Source organism: Megascapheus bottae, chromosome X (assembly GCF_031878675.1).
Source record: "Megascapheus bottae isolate mThoBot1 chromosome X, mThoBot2.hap1, whole genome shotgun sequence".
In the NCBI taxonomy this organism is placed as follows: domain Eukaryota; kingdom Metazoa; phylum Chordata; class Mammalia; order Rodentia; family Geomyidae; genus Megascapheus; species Megascapheus bottae.
Window position 1 is genome coordinate 99,890,672 of NC_143547.1, and position 16,337 is coordinate 99,907,008.

General features: G+C 35.1%; 1 non-coding gene across 1 annotated transcript; it reads right to left on the bottom strand.

Moving 5' to 3' along the window:
- Positions 1-2,077: 2,077 nt before the first annotated feature.
- On the bottom strand, positions 2,078-2,205 carry LOC150041650 (small nucleolar RNA SNORA40). Its single transcript, XR_016533961.1, has one exon. It is a non-coding gene; the product is annotated as a small nucleolar RNA SNORA40 (small nucleolar RNA).
- Positions 2,206-16,337: the final 14,132 nt, after the last annotated feature.

Genomic DNA, 16,337 nt, shown 5'->3' on the forward strand with positions numbered 1-16,337 from the left:
TTAAGAAGTATGATACCTACTTATTTCAGTATGCCTTTATTCCTTGTATGTACTGTCACTTTCACCAAATCTCTTCAACTATTTAGTTGATATCAGGAAACTCACACCAAGAGACCTTGTATATCATAATCAACATAAGAAAACACAAAAAATATGTGATGAATCCTTCTCTACTTAGAGAGTTACCAGATGTAGGAATTTCAACAGAGCCAAACCACTTATGGAAGTTCTCATAACATGGTGAATATGTAAACCACTGTCCTAGATGTCTGTATCCCATTATACAGTGTTCTGCACTACTCTTTACATTCCTTGATTGCTAAATGCACTGACTAAAAAATTGCTAGATATGCAATGCAAATGTGTGGACAAAAGAAAATGAATTCCCTCTTGTTAAATGAATACAAGCCAAAAAAAAGTCCTAAAGAATACATACTGCAGGGGATTTGCCTTGATTACTGCTGCATTATAGATCTTCTCAAATTCCTATTTACTGGCGTACTGATCATAACTAGGAGTAATTTGTTCTGGGCAAGCACTCTGCCCCTAGGTCAAATCCCCGGCTCCTGATCAATTCCCTTTTTAAATTTTTTTGATACTAGAGTTAAAACGTAGGAATTCCAACTCACAAGTGCTATAGGCTGTGCACTCTACTGAGGTATTACCTCAAAATCTATCCTGCACTATGGATCATCTCATGTATTATTTTCCTGGGTCACAACATAAAGGAGGAAGTTGATTGAATTTCTTTCCTTAGAAAGAAACAATAACTTCCGTATTCACATTAGTGAAAATATAAGCAGATATTCTGTCAAAAAATTATCTTGAGGAATCTTAGGTACTATATATATTCAAAGAATTTTTTTGAGTGTGATGTCCCCACAAATCTCAGTTTAACTGTAGGATACCAATGTTACCATCCAAGAAACAGAGCAATGATGATAGTAATGATCCTTATTACACAAGGAATTGAATCAGTCATAAATGACTCAAATGGTGGCCATATACTCATTAGTCCGTATTACAAACCATGGGAGGCTAGGTCAAGATTTTTCCTCATCTTGGTCCAAAATAAACTTAATACATTATATGAGAAGACTATGTATACTATTCCTTTACCAAGAATGTTTTTTTTTTCTCAATGGATCCCCTTTTCAGCTTTTACATCAATTTTAAGCACCAGCTTACATCAGTACCATCATCCATCACTTCAAACTATTGTAGGAATTATGTTCCTTTTTAATATTGTATGTCTTTTAATGAATTTATATTATTATTGTAATAGTTATATAAAAGGGTTTATAGATACATAAAACAGATAACAAATATATTTCTTTTGGAACAATGTCACCCCTTCCCTTGCTCTTTCCCAATGTTTCCCTCTAGTCCGCACCTACAAGATGTATAGTTCATTTTAAATGCACTATCTAATACGTATCACTGCTGCATTTTTTCGCCCTTTTCTGTGCCCTCTTTATGATCCCAAAGAAAAAAGAAAAAAAAATACAGCACACCAAAATCAACTACAGTGACAACAGGTGATAAACCATACAGGGAAAAATTAAAGAAAAAAATAAATAGCTTAACTAGTGTATTGTATACATGGTTATTTGAATTAGGGAAGAGAAAGGGAACAATAAAATGGTGAGACAAAGGACAAAGGGCCAAACAATGCAACAGTGATACTCAAAAAACAGTATGTTGGAAATGAACTTTACAACTTGGAGGGAGTTCGGGGAAGGAGGGAAAGGGGGAGAGTGAGAAATTTATTACTTCACATATGTAACTGTAACCTCTCTGTACATTACCCTGACTATAAAATTAAATTTAAAATAAATATTTTTAAAAAAGCAACAAAGAAAAAATGTTTCTGGAGTTCATTTTTATTAGTAATATTTCATATGATCAAATTCACGTAGATATTGTACAATTGTGTTCCTATTCTAAGAATTTCCTCCTTTTGTCTCACTGTGTGGAAATGCCTAGAGACCCGTATAATTACACCCCAGTGTATTTTTTAACCATCCAGTTTGTTTACTTCGCCATTATCAAGAAAACTAACAATGACAAATGGTGGCATGTTCCTTCTTATATGTCCAAAACTCATACTAATCCAGTGAGTTCTGGGTTGCAAAAGAGGATTTACTGTTTGCACCTGTCTTTAAGTCTTTGTTACAAATTAAACAAAGACATACCACAAGTGCTATCAATACATTCTTTGACTATGTTTAAAGTGATAATAGTGATTACAAAAGAATAATGATGTTCATATTATAACTTTTCTCCATTATGGCCTGAAATATAAGGTTGGATATTTTTATCTGTGAACATCAGAATTTGAAAGTGTCTTGACTAATCATAAACACTAGAGGCATCCCTGAGTCAAAGTATAATTTCTGAAACCACTTCTATTACTATTCTATCAAAATTGACAGGCCACGGTATATCACAAGTTTGATGAGCCTTAGTCCTTCCAATGATATACCTATCTCATTTATTTTCTTGACCATAGACAGTCCTGCCACTTTGTACAGAGAGAATATACTGAACGTGTTGCTCAGGTAAATAACCATCATCCCTTGAACATCCCATCAAAGCATGCTAATCTGCTCTTAAACTTAAGCTTTCAATTCTGTGGCAATAAGAAAATTTTTTCTTAAAGAATCGATTTTTTCTTTTTTTTGCCAGTCCTGGGCTTTAGCTCAGGGCCTGAGCCTTGTCTTGGACTTTCTCAAGGCTAGAGCTCTACCACTTGAGCCTCAGCACCACTTCCAGCTTTTTGCCATGCATGTGGTACCAAGGAATCGAACCTAAGTCTTCGTGCATACTAGGCAACACTCTACCACTAGGCCAAACTCCCAGCCCCAAGATGGATCTTTCTCAATGCACATCATCATAGTCACAGTCAACTACCTGAATGACTGACACTATCAAGAAACAAAAGCCAGACACCAGTGGCTCACTCCTGTAATCCTAGCTACTCAGGAGGCTGAGATCTGAGAAATGTATTTCAAAGCCAGCCCAGGCACGACAGTCCATGACATTCTTATCTCCAATTAACCACTAGAAAAATGGAAGTGGGAATTTGGTTTAAGTGGTAGAGTGGTAGTCTTGAGCTTAAGAGCCCAGAGACAGTGCCCAGGCCCAGAATTCAAGCCCATGACCCACAAAAAAAAAAACCCACCCTTAGCCCTTAGTTCCTTAGTTTTCCTTTCTTCTATTCGAAAACAAAAACAAAAACAAACAAAAAAAATACCCTTAGTTTTCCTTTATTCTATTTGAAAAAAAAACCTTAAATGTCCTTCCTATATTCTTCTTTGCAAAGAGGTACATATGGTTATTGCATTACTGAGCTGTGTTATTGAGCTAGTTTATTATTAACCTTCATGAAAGATGAGTGGGCCTATCAAGTGCATATGTGGTACACGTTCATCATCATCTTCTAGATTCTACATCATCGGACTAAATGAGCATTAATCTACCCAAAGAAGTCACGATTAAGCGTTATTCACATAATCAGAACCTCTTAGAGTAGTACACTGCCCACAACATAAAAAGTGTAGAGTTGTTACATCATCTACTTGCATCATACTCTACTCTTTTTAGGACTCAGTTTCTCACAAACCAGAACACTGAACCTTTTATTCATAGATACAGAAAAGACTAACTAAACTTTTTACCATAGCTCTCTTCCGCCAGGAATGCCTTTGTGCTTTTGGTTATATCATGACTATGATAAAGGAAGAGATAACACAAAGATGCAACTTCATCTTCACTCATATGCTGCAGGCAAGTATTTCATGAGTATGATGTCACTTACAGGTACTAATCACACACAGTAAACGTGATCTAGACATTTCTAACTAGGGTACTATATACATAGACATTTGAAACTACATGTGGTCCTCCAGCAATCATTCAGGCAGAGTTCATCACTACTACCATATTTTATAAAAAACTAAACACTGAATATTTTATTTGTGAATATTTGGATATGCCATCTTTCCAGAATCCTTTGCATTCAAATCCATCACTTTATGTGAATGATATGACCTGCTGTTAATGCAAATGCTATCAGAAATAAAAAGATAAACTGGTCCTGAAAGTCCTCAAATCTATGTCATACATAAATTATATCAATTATAAATCATTTTTTTCTTTTTTTTTTGCCAGTCCTGGTCTTGAGCTCAGGGCCTGAGTACTGTTCTTGGACTTTCTCAAGGCTAGAGCTCTACCACTTGAGCCTCAGCACCACTTCCGGCTTTTTCTATATATGTGGTACCAAGGAATCAAACCCGGGTCTTCATGCATGCTAGGCAAGCACTTTAACCACTAGGCCAAACTCCCAGCCCAATTATCAATAATTTTAAAGAGTATTTCCTGTACTGGTAGGAATTTCAAGTTCCTGGCTATCTATCCCCATCATCTCACCCAACACATCCATGTACTTTGTAAGCTTACATTACCCAGTGATGTGCCTCTGACTAAACAATGCACATCACCTGGGGAAGGTAGAAGTGCCGTCACCCATATCTAACATCCCCTGTAAGACAGGAGTGCTCACACTATCTTAAAAACTCAACTTATATTTCCCTTATACTTTCCAACCTGGTGAATTCTCTGATTTTTGTTTACCCCCAAAGTTCCATAAACAAAGATAAAAGCTTTAAAAGTAAAATGACTTACTGTCAAGTATATCCAGAGCTATAATAGGATCTGTCATGTACTCAGATTCTTCAATTAATGAAGAACTTCATGTGTTTTATTCCATACAGAGAAGTATTCTGTTAAATATAGTACAAATGACAACATTCACTCTACAGAGTGTACTGAATATCACATCATGAATGAGTGATTGATTTCATGAAGATTTTCAACATTCCTTTAATCTTCATGAATATAACTCCAGTAGCTGAGGAAATAGAAAGGATTAAAAAAATCTCATTAAACTATAAAAGGTCTGCATCAGAAAAGAAACTGAATTATGTTAAGTGTCCCTATGTTTTTGGGAAATCTAGATCACTGTGATAAAGGGAAATATTTCCAACATACTTACTGACACTTCCCAAACTAAATGGTATCCATAACTAACAAAGAAATTAATCCAAATAGTAACCAGCACACAACAGGCTAAATTTGGAGTTGCTTTCTAAACAGTCTGTGACTCCTAGCAATTTTGTGCTGTTCCTACATTCCATGACATCTGAACTATACATATTTACCTTTAAGCAATACAGATGAACATCCCACTCTGTTTTAGCTTGAATTTCTCCTCTACTGTGAATCTTTTCATCTCTTCTTTATCTTCATGCTGATGACAAGCAAAAGAACTCTGCTTTTCATTTCCTCTATTAGAAACAAACATTATTTGCTCCATGTTCACACCATCTAAGATGTGGAAGCACAGAATATCAAAATCAATCTTAAGCAAAAAATACTACCAGAGATAAAAATAGGGCTTCAAAGTCTACTATAAAGACCTACCAACAATAACTACATGGTACGCCCTAAATAACATACAAAATACAAATGCTACAGATTAAACAACAAAATAAATCCATGTAGATAAAATAAATAAATTATTCAAACATTTAATGCAATAAAGACCTATCTCTACTTCATCATGCACTTTTCCCAACACACATCATCACATTTGGATTTGATTTTCCTATGTGACTGTCTACCAAGAAACCAAGCTTTCGCCCATTTCAAATCTTTTTTTTTCCAGCTCTAGGGCTTGAACTCAGGGCCTGAGCACTGTCCTCGGGCTTTCTTAAGGCTAGATCTCTACCACTTGAGCCACAGCACCACTTCTGGCTTTTTTCTATGCATGTGGTATGGAGGAATCAAACCCAGGTCTTTATGCATGCTAGGCAAACACTCTACCACTAGGCCAAACGCCCGGCCCCATAGTTATTCTTGTATCAAACTCCTATGGTAAATAATGCTGCAATGAATATGGATGCTAAAACACGAGATTTTATTGGAGACATCCTGAGCCATCTGAATTAATGGTGGTTCATGTGCACTTCTAGATTGATGAGAATATTAAGGGAGGACTACTAATCCTCTATCATCTGTAAGTAGATTTCAATTGAATGTTGAATTTTGTAAGTCAGTAACCTGGTTTCATGTGCCCCAAACCTCTCTATGTAAAGGAATATACACACAAGATGAATATGGATACTGCTGCACCACATGATTTCATTACATACTCCAGCTTTTTACCTGATCTCATAGTAATGTATGACACCTGAAATATGTATTCACAAGCTCACAGAAGAACTCAACTACCCTTGACTTCTCTCTTTCCCAGAATGTAAAAACTCAGTCCTGTGGTTTACCCAATAAATGTCATAAACAACAGACACATTTTCTTGGCAGTGTTGCCACTATAATACCTTCACCATTTCACTGGCTGCAATCAATGAAGAATTTCATGAGCTTTACTCTACCTAGAAAAGTACAGGTAACATATAGTACAAGAGACCTGAACATTTCTAGGTAGGGTATCACACACAACATCTTGAGACCACTGGTAATGTCCAAATATATGATGTGATTCCTTAGAGATTTCTTTACTACTAATGTATTTTATAATACTTAATTACTGAAATTTCACTCCTGAGTCTTAGGATACACAGACCCTTCTGTACTTTTATATTCACTCCCTATTTCCAGAATGATGCTCTTACCTGTTAAGTGTTAATTGCCAGCTCACCTGGCAGAGAGGATAAACTGGTTCTTAGGAATGCTTTCCTATAAAGAAGGGAAAATATATTACATGTTTATATCTTCTGAATTGTGTTTACTTAGAAATAAGTAAAAAGTACCTTAAGGAATTTCAAATTTTAGGGGAACCCAAAGCATACCTGAGAGAATAAAAGCAGCCACAGAAAACTTGCACAATACTATAATCAGCATATAAAGGCCACAATGGATGAAGACTTTGTTTTGCCTGACTGTATCTATAGAGATAATACTGAAATGTCACATTCACAAATAGAGCATAGCAAAAAATAATGCTGAATTTGACATAATTAGTTTTTATGACTATTACAGCATGATATAACTCTAAATTCATTTACTCTTGAACTCCAAAACATACTCATTATGTTCACATTGTGTTGCACCATGTTGATTTCAATATCCACAGTACCTAAATGATTGTCAGCACCAATGCTGAGGCTACCATGTCCCTTATTTTCGTCTAAGTGGAAGGAAGAAACCTGGGAAATCAGCATATTCTTTTTTTGTACATGTGTAGGTCCTGGAGCTAAAACTACGAACCTGGGTACTGTCCCTGGGCTTTTTTGTTTTAGGCTAGCAATTTTACCACTTAAACCACAGCTCTATTTCTGTATTTTTGGTGGTTAATTTGAGATAAGAGTCACAAAGTCTCCTGTCCAGGCTAGCTTTGAACTGAGATCCTCCGATCTTGACCTCCTGAATAGCTAGATTTATAGGCATGAGCCACCAGTACCCATAACATTATGCTATTCTTGTTAAAACTAAACAGTGGAAAACTACTTAGGACAGCTTGGATACTCGAGGCATCTATAGCATACCTAAGTAGAAGCTACCCATAATATTGTACATTCTACACAGATATCAGAATAAGATATTGGCAAATCTTACAGTGTCTAGAGGGAGCACTCCTGGGCAGTTCAACTGACTTGAATATTTCCAAGAAGAGGATGACCCAGAGGATGGCACACATTTGTAGTTTTCTGACTCAAAATTTACCTCCATTTCACTCTTAACAATATCCTAGGCTACCTAGAATCTGAATCCATTGAAATCTCATACAAAAAAAACAATTACACAACCTTTCACATTGTATTATTCCCTCCATATGGATCATCTGCCCTACTGCCTAGCAGAAAAAAATGGAAAAAAGTATAATGATGTTTACTTTTGTATTTTTAAGCTGGGTATCAGTGGCTCTTTCTTATAAACCTAGCTACTCAAGAGGTTGAGATTTGGGGATCAAGTTCAAATACAGCCCTAGAAAGAAAATTTCATAAAACATTTATTTTACTTAACAAATACAAATCCAGAAGTGAAACTACTGCTCATGTGATAAAGAGGTAGGCTTGAGCAAAACAGCACAGAGATAACATTCAAGCCATAACTCCAGGCATAGTCTTTGAGCTTTTTTCAAGGCTATCACTCTACCAACTTGAGCCACAATACCACTTCTGGCTTTTTCTGTGTAGGTGGTACCAAGGAATCAAACACAAGGCTTCATGCATGCTAGGTAAGCACTCTACCATTAGGCCACACTCCTTGTCCCAAACCTGTGTATATTCATATTGAAAGATATTTAATTAAGCCTAGGTGCTAGAGATTGCCAAGGAAAACCTTAGTAGAGACACTTAAAATACACTACTTACAATATACCACTATTCAGAAGCCAGAATATATAAAAAGTATTCTAAGAGGAGGTTCACCCACAGAGAAAGCTGTTACTAACACTTTATTGATTATAAACAATCTATGTTTTGTAATTTTGTACAAAATGGCATATGTGAAGATGCTTCCAGTGGCTCCTTTTATATTCTACATTCCAACATTCACTACAGTAGCATTATGCCTTTTCTTTTCTTTATGTTAAAGCATATAATATAAATATATATATATTAACAAAAATATAGTAAACATATAAAAGCAGAAACAAATTCAATCACCTTCACCATAGATTTTTTTCAATGAGCTCATATAAATTAATTGGTGATGCCAAGCATTTTGGCAAAAATGGGGATTTGTCTAGGAAGTCTGAATTATTGATCATCATCAGTATATTCTACCACACAATTGGACTTTGAGAGCCTTATGCTACCCAGAGTTGTTCATGTGACTGACACTTCTCTCAGTAGGGCACTGCACACAGCATAGTGAATGTGGAGGTGCTGTCCCAGTCTGTTCCATCATTTTCTGAAGTTTTTTGGCATGCTTCATGTATTCTATGATATTTGAACTGTGAACTAATTTGTTTATAATACAGGGAAAGTTCTACTTCCTTCACTGTGTCCTTCCCTTTGAATGTGTGCCTCTGTCAAGATTTGAGCTACAACAGCAATGCCATCCAGTGTTCACATACAAGAAGAAATTTTTAAGGTTTATTCCATCACCTAAAGACCTATTATTTCCAAACAACACAACAGACTCACACATTTTAAATAGTGTACTTTATATTGTATGATTAGTTTGGTGATCCCAAGTAACCTCTATCAATCCTTAAATATTTGTAAATACAATACTTATTGAGGATACCTGATTTCTGACATTTTGATGCGTCCTGCACCTTTCCAATAAATTTTGACACATACTATGATGAGTTCATTATCTGGTGGCCTAGAATATTCTATCTATCCATATTCTAGTGCTGCAAGTAATCTATTACCGGAACTTAAAATTGAGTAGTTTAGAAACTAAACAGTGTATCTAGAACACTAACCTTCAGTTTGTGTCCATCTTTCTGCTGTGGAAAATGGATATTAGTAATACAAAAGATTTTATTTAATTTTAATTGCATTTTACTGTTGGGGTGATATATAGAAGGATTATAGTACATTCATCAGATAATGGATATATTATTTAACATTGATACCCCTTTCTCATGTTTAAAGATTTTTTAAGAGCTCATTGTATTACCTCTCTATGAAAGACATTGTGTTCTTCCCATTAATGATCTAAAATCTTTTATTTATAGTGTCAATGCAATGTGAAATTATTTTGTAGAATCATAGCAGATAGAGATGAAAAAGCCCTACTTTGGGCTTAGAAAGACAACTTAGAATATCTTAGTTGCATCACTATCATCTCACAGAAGACAAAATACATGAATGTTTATGAGCCTTACTGAATTCATAGGTCCAGTTGTCCCATTAACTTTAGCCTTAAGCAATCTAAGTTTTTTAACCAGTAAGCAGAACTGGAAGACTTGACACTATGCTCGGGGAAGAAAACTGAAATATCTTAAGGATTCAAAATCTTAGGAGAATCTACATCAATCTTAGTCAAGGATAGATCTTCAAAATACCTGCAGTATAGCAACCATTAGCAGAAAACACACTCAAGCACAGGTTTCTAAGGGGAACCGGGAACCTGTCATATATGGTAAAGTGAGCTGTACCTTTTCTAGTCGTATATAGTACACAGCAAAATGAATTTAGTTTCCCTAACCTAGTAGGCCCCATCATTTCTCACACAGTTTAGCACTACTCCAACTACTACTGATACCTCAATATTTATTCCTAAACATTAAAGAATTCCTATGTCAATGGTTTTACTTTAAATCTCTCCCACATTGGGGACCTTTCATTTACTATTTTCCTGAATGTTGATCGGGACTAAAAGGAACAGCTTGCTTGCATTTCATCTCTTTTTTTTTTGGAAGAAAGAAAATCTCCTCCATCTTCATGTAACTTAATGAAGTAAAATTCAAAAACCAAAAAATCATTTAATATGATTTTTCAAAGCCTTCCCATTTCAAATGGAGTGATGCCATTTGGTCTAATGTAAGTATAGAATTCCATTATGTATAAATACCACATTTTCCTGATCATCTGGGTTGGTTCTATATCTTAGCTATAGTAAATAATGCTGTAATGAACATTGTTGTGCTGGAAGCTTTAGTATGCCCTTATTTGTGGTCATCTGGGTAAATGCTCAGAAGTGAGATTGCTGGGTCATAAGGGAACTCTATGTTAAGTCTTTTGAAGAACCCCCACACTACTTTCCAGAGTTGTCCTAGATGATCACAAAGCTCAATAGCTATGTATATATGACCACATAAGATGAGGCTAAGCTAAATGAACGCCAATATATATAAACAAGAGGTTCTCTTTCTGACTATTGTTCTTGTTATTATATGAAGTTCTTTTCTCTTTTATTTTTCCTTATAGTTTATCTCATGTTGTTACTGTATCTGACATTGGTACCTGATATATTGTATATATGTTTATTGGTTCATTTAAAATAGGAAAGGGAAGGGGATAAACGAGATGATTGGCAGGGTGTGGGGGGAGGAAAGTGTGAGAAAAACATGGGAAGGGGTATCAATGTTCAAGAAGTAATGTACCCACTACATGATGAATGTAACTGTAACCCTTTTATACATCACCCTCAACAATAAAAAAGAAGGTGCAAAACCCCTAGCAAATCTTACCAAAAAAAGAAGAGTGGGCAACCAAATAAATAAAATCCTGGGTAAGAATGGAAAAATCACAACAGAAATTACCAAGATCCGGGAAGTTTATAAGGGAATACTTTTCAAACTTTCTGCCAACAAATCTGAGAATCCAGAAGAGATGGATGAATTTCTAACCAATATTAACATAACCACATTGAACCAAGAAGACTTAATCCAACTAAACAGACCTATCTCAAGTACTGAAATAAAAATGGCAATTATAGACTTCCTATCCAAGAAAATCCAGGGCCAGGTGGATTCATAGCTGAATTCTATATAAGTTCTTCAAAGCAGAGCTCACACTAATACTCTTCAAGATCTTCAACGAAATTTAAAGTAAAGGCTATTTGCCAAACTCACTCTATGAAGTCACCATAACCCTCATTCCAAAACCAGACAGTGATTCATCAAAGAAAAAGAACTACAGACTCATTTCTTTGATGAACATTGATGAAAAACTTCTCAACAAAATACTGGCTAACCATAATCAGCAACTCATCAAAAAATTATACACTATGATCAAACGGGATTCATCACAGGGATGCAAACTGGCTCAATACATGTAAGTCAATTAATATAATTCAACACATCACCAGGAGCAAAGACAAGAATCACATGACTGTCTCAACAGATGCAGAAATGGCATTTTACAAGATCCAATACCCCTTTATACTAAAATCTCTGGAGAAACTAGGAATCCATGGAACATTCCTCAGTATAATAAAGGCTATGTGTGACAAACCCACAGCTAGCATTATACTTAATGGCGAAAAGCTAAAGCCATTTCCTTTAAAACCAGGAACAAGACAAGGATGGTCACTCTCTCCACTCCTCTTTAACCCAGTATTAGAATTCATAGCCAGAGGAATAAGGCAAGAAGCAAGCATAAAGGGGATCCAAATAGGGAAAGAAGAAGTGAAACTTTCCCTCTTTGAAGATGACATGATTCTGTATTTAAAGAACTCTATAGGCAGCACTCCCAAGTTGCTGGAGCTGATTCGCAACTTTGGCAAGGTAACCCTCAAAAATCAACTGCCTTCCTGTATACCAACAATGAGAGGAGCAAGACAGCAATCAGGAAAGCAACTCCTTTTGCAATAGCCTCAAAGAAAATAAAGTACTTAGGAAGTAACTAAGAATGAAAACTTCAAAAACTTGGAAAAAGAAACTAAAGCAGAACTGAAGAAATGGATAAACCTCCCATGCCCTGGATTGGAAGAATTAACATAGTGAATATGGCAATCTTGCCAAGGGCAATCTACAAATTCAGTGCAATACCCATCATTAACTCAATGTCATTTTTAAGGAAATAGAAGAGGCAATCTAAAATTTCATATGGAATTTATTACCTGGTATAATATGTATGTGTATATATATATGTTTATTTGTTTATTTGAAATAGGAGGGGAAAAAGATAAGGAGAGGGGATGGGGGAAAGGAAATGGGGACAAAAACATGAGAAGGGTATCAGTGTGAGAAACAATGCATCTTCCATCTGTCAAATATAACTGTAACCCTTCTATACATTAAAATAAAGTAAAATTTAAAAATATTCATACCTCAAAAGAAAGAAAATTAGAACACAGTAACTTCTTTTCCTGATGTCTGAAAGATTTATTTAAAATTCAGTAAAAATATAGTTGGTACTGGCACTTTTTCACAAAGAACTTCACTCTCTCACCCAACATCAATTCTTTGTCTATTTAAAAGTAAAGTTCATGGCTGTATGTCAGATGATGTTTTAAAAAGATCTAAACTATTTAACCTTTCATAGGATGATGAGATATCACAGGCACTGTAATACACCTGCTTTCACAACCCTTTATTTTCACCATATCTAGATTCATCTCTGCTGGTTTACTATGAGTGGTTTCACAGAAATCACAAAAATTTGGGTCTGGAAATCAAAGGGAATGTTCACTTACCCACGTATGAAGCAGAAATGGTGGAACTTCTTGTAATTTTTTCATTTCATCTTTATGGCAAATTTGAGTTTATGACATTCATACAACCTTATAGACTAAGATTTATCATGAGGATACAGGAAGATATACTGAGAACATGAAAGACAGCTAAGAATTATTATCAATTTCAAACTATAATACACGTCTATAATTTTTATAGCACATTCAATCTCCTATATCAATGATGAAAGGTAGACCTAGTTCATCCATCAATCCTAATCAATACCTTTTTTATTGTCAGGTAATGTATAGAGGGTTACAGTGACATTCACTAGGTAGTAGGTACATTACTTCTCACACATTAATCAATACCTTTTTTAAAAAGTTTTATTTCATTGTGAGGATGATGTATAGAGGGGTTACAGATACATTCATAAGTTAGTACGTACATTACTTCTTAAGAATTGTTACTCCTTCCTATGTTATTATCCTTTTCCCTTCTACCAAACCCTCCAAATTTGTAAAGTTTATTTCCAACATATTGTCTTATGAGTTTTGCTATTACATTAGTTCGCCCTTTGTCCTTGGTTTCATCATCTCATTTTTTTTCTCCTTCCCTTCCCTAATCAAATAAACACATAAATATATATACAATACATCAGGTACCATTTTTAATTTAGAATTTCTATATTTTCTGAATGTCTCTAGCACTCACAATTGTGTGCATTCTTATAATCAGTCCTAAGAAGTCTTCTCTTTTCTGGGTCTATATTCACTTGATAAATGAAAGTTTCAGTTTCTATAGCTTCAATTACTTTCTGTATATCTATGACACTAAATATGATACTTGATTGCTAAATCAAGTACTTGATTGCTTAGCTAAAAACTGATGTCAAACAGGGACCCACAAACCAACTAAAAAATGAGCAGAACTTAGAGCACAAATTCCATTTTCTGTACGGGTTCTGAATTTTATCCTCAGGCATCCTAAGTTGTACAGAGTTGACAAAAAGACTTTAACACTTCATTTTTGGAAGTATGTATACAGTTATTACTTTGCCACTGAATTTTTTTCTATTTAAATGTCAAGTTTATATCTTTGTTCAAAAAATGCTGACAATGGACTTCCCTCAATTGGCTGTATGTCTGAACTTGCCTAATCTCTCCATTCTCTGGCCTTTAAGAGTTCTACCACTTTATATGGTATACTGGGACTAGTTGTCAGACAGACCAGACCTGTGAAATTTTAAGAGAATTTGAACTGGAAACCCAAAACTCCAGCTGTACTTATCTACCAAGAATACGATGCTCTTGATAAATTTTTGCAAGTGTTCACCTTTGACCATCAGGACAAATCTAAGTCGCTGCTGATTTTCTTAGCTCACTGAAATATATATCATGAGAATATATATGATATAAAGGAAGATATGAAATACAGCAGAAAATACAAATATTTCTATGTATAAAGATAATTTTATACATTAAAATATTGATTTTCTATTGTTGACATTGCCTACTTACCATCATTGAGCTTCCTCCACAGTCATTATTGATGTTTCTTGTGTTTTTTGTCATTATATCCAGTCCAATGATGAGTGCTTTTTTTTCTTGACTATTTCCTGAAAGACATAGGATAAAGCTACTTAGAAAGAAAGCTTTGGCATGGTACTAGGGTATACACATCTTCTAGATGCAGGAGAAAGTGGTATCAGTTCTTCTGTTGTCTCTGCTTTTCTCAAAGACATTCTCTCGAGAATCATTACCCTGACTCCCTAAAAATGTAGGATGGATTCATATTATATATCAGAGATTTGATAATATTTTCAAAAAGGAAAGAAAATTCATTCCCATGCAATACTGATTATGACTTCCCCTAAAATTTAAAATAACATTCAAATAATGTTCATCTAGAGGTTAATTTGATACTAGGTATTTCTTACCACACACTATCCTTTTTCAAAATTTTATTTTATTGTCAGGGTGATATCAGGTAGTAGGTACATTACATCTTGAACATTGATATTCCATCCTATGTTTTTATCCAACTCCTCCCCTCACACTCCCTCCACATTGTAAAATTCATTATCTGACTTTTGTACCTGGTATACTGTACATATATATATATATATATATATATGTGTGTGTGTGTGTGTGTTTGTGTGTGTGTGTGTGTGTGTGTGTGTTTATTTGAAACAGGGAAGGGAAGGGGAAAACCAAATGATGAGACAAAGCAAAAAGGATGAGCTAATGTAACAGTGATATTTACAAGATAACATATTGGAGATGAACTAGACTCTATCATTAACAAGAATTCTTTTCTCCCTCCTTCCTTCCCTCCCTTTTGTTATTATATGTACAGTTACATTCATCAAGTATTGGGTACATTACTTTTTGAACATTAACACTTCTTCTCATGTTGTCTTCTACTTTCTCTCCCCTCGCCCTCTCCAAATCATTTGTTTTCCCCTTCCCTGCTCTATTTCAAATAAACAAATAAACATATATACAATATATCAGGCACCAAAGACAGATACAGTAATGACATGAGATAAACCATAAGGGGAAAAAAAGAGAAAAGAACTAAATTCACATAGTACCATAAGAACAACAATCACATAGATAAACCTCTTGTTTCCATATTCTGGAGTTCATTTTGCAAACAAACTAAATATCATGTCTCTATGGGAGATGATGCATTACAATGGGGCTAACCTACTTAATTTGTCACATGCATAGTCGCAAGTTCAGTATTATAACTCCTTTCTCTTCCATTAATTATTACTAGGGCTAGATCTAACTCCGCTGGATAAGTATACATGGTCAAACTTGACTCACAGAAATTCAGAAATGTTAATACCAAGAGTTCATTTCCACATATCTAGGTATTAAACAGCTACAGGGATATTTCTTTTTTTTTTTTTTTTTTGGCCAGTCCTGGGCTTGAGCTCAGGACCTGAGCAATGTCCTTGGACGTTCTCAAGGCTAGAGCTCTACCACTTGAGCCTCAGCACCACTTCTGGCTTTTTTCTATGTATGTGGTACCAAGGAATCGAACCCGGGTCTTCATGCATGCTAGGCAAGCACTTTAACCACTAGGCCGAACTCCCAGCCCAGGGATATTTCTTTTAGATTCTATTATTCACTGATGATCATTATCTAGCCTTGTATTCATTATATCAACGCACATCTGCAAATTTCTCAAGAGAATACACTTGAAAATTATTTGATAATGTGAG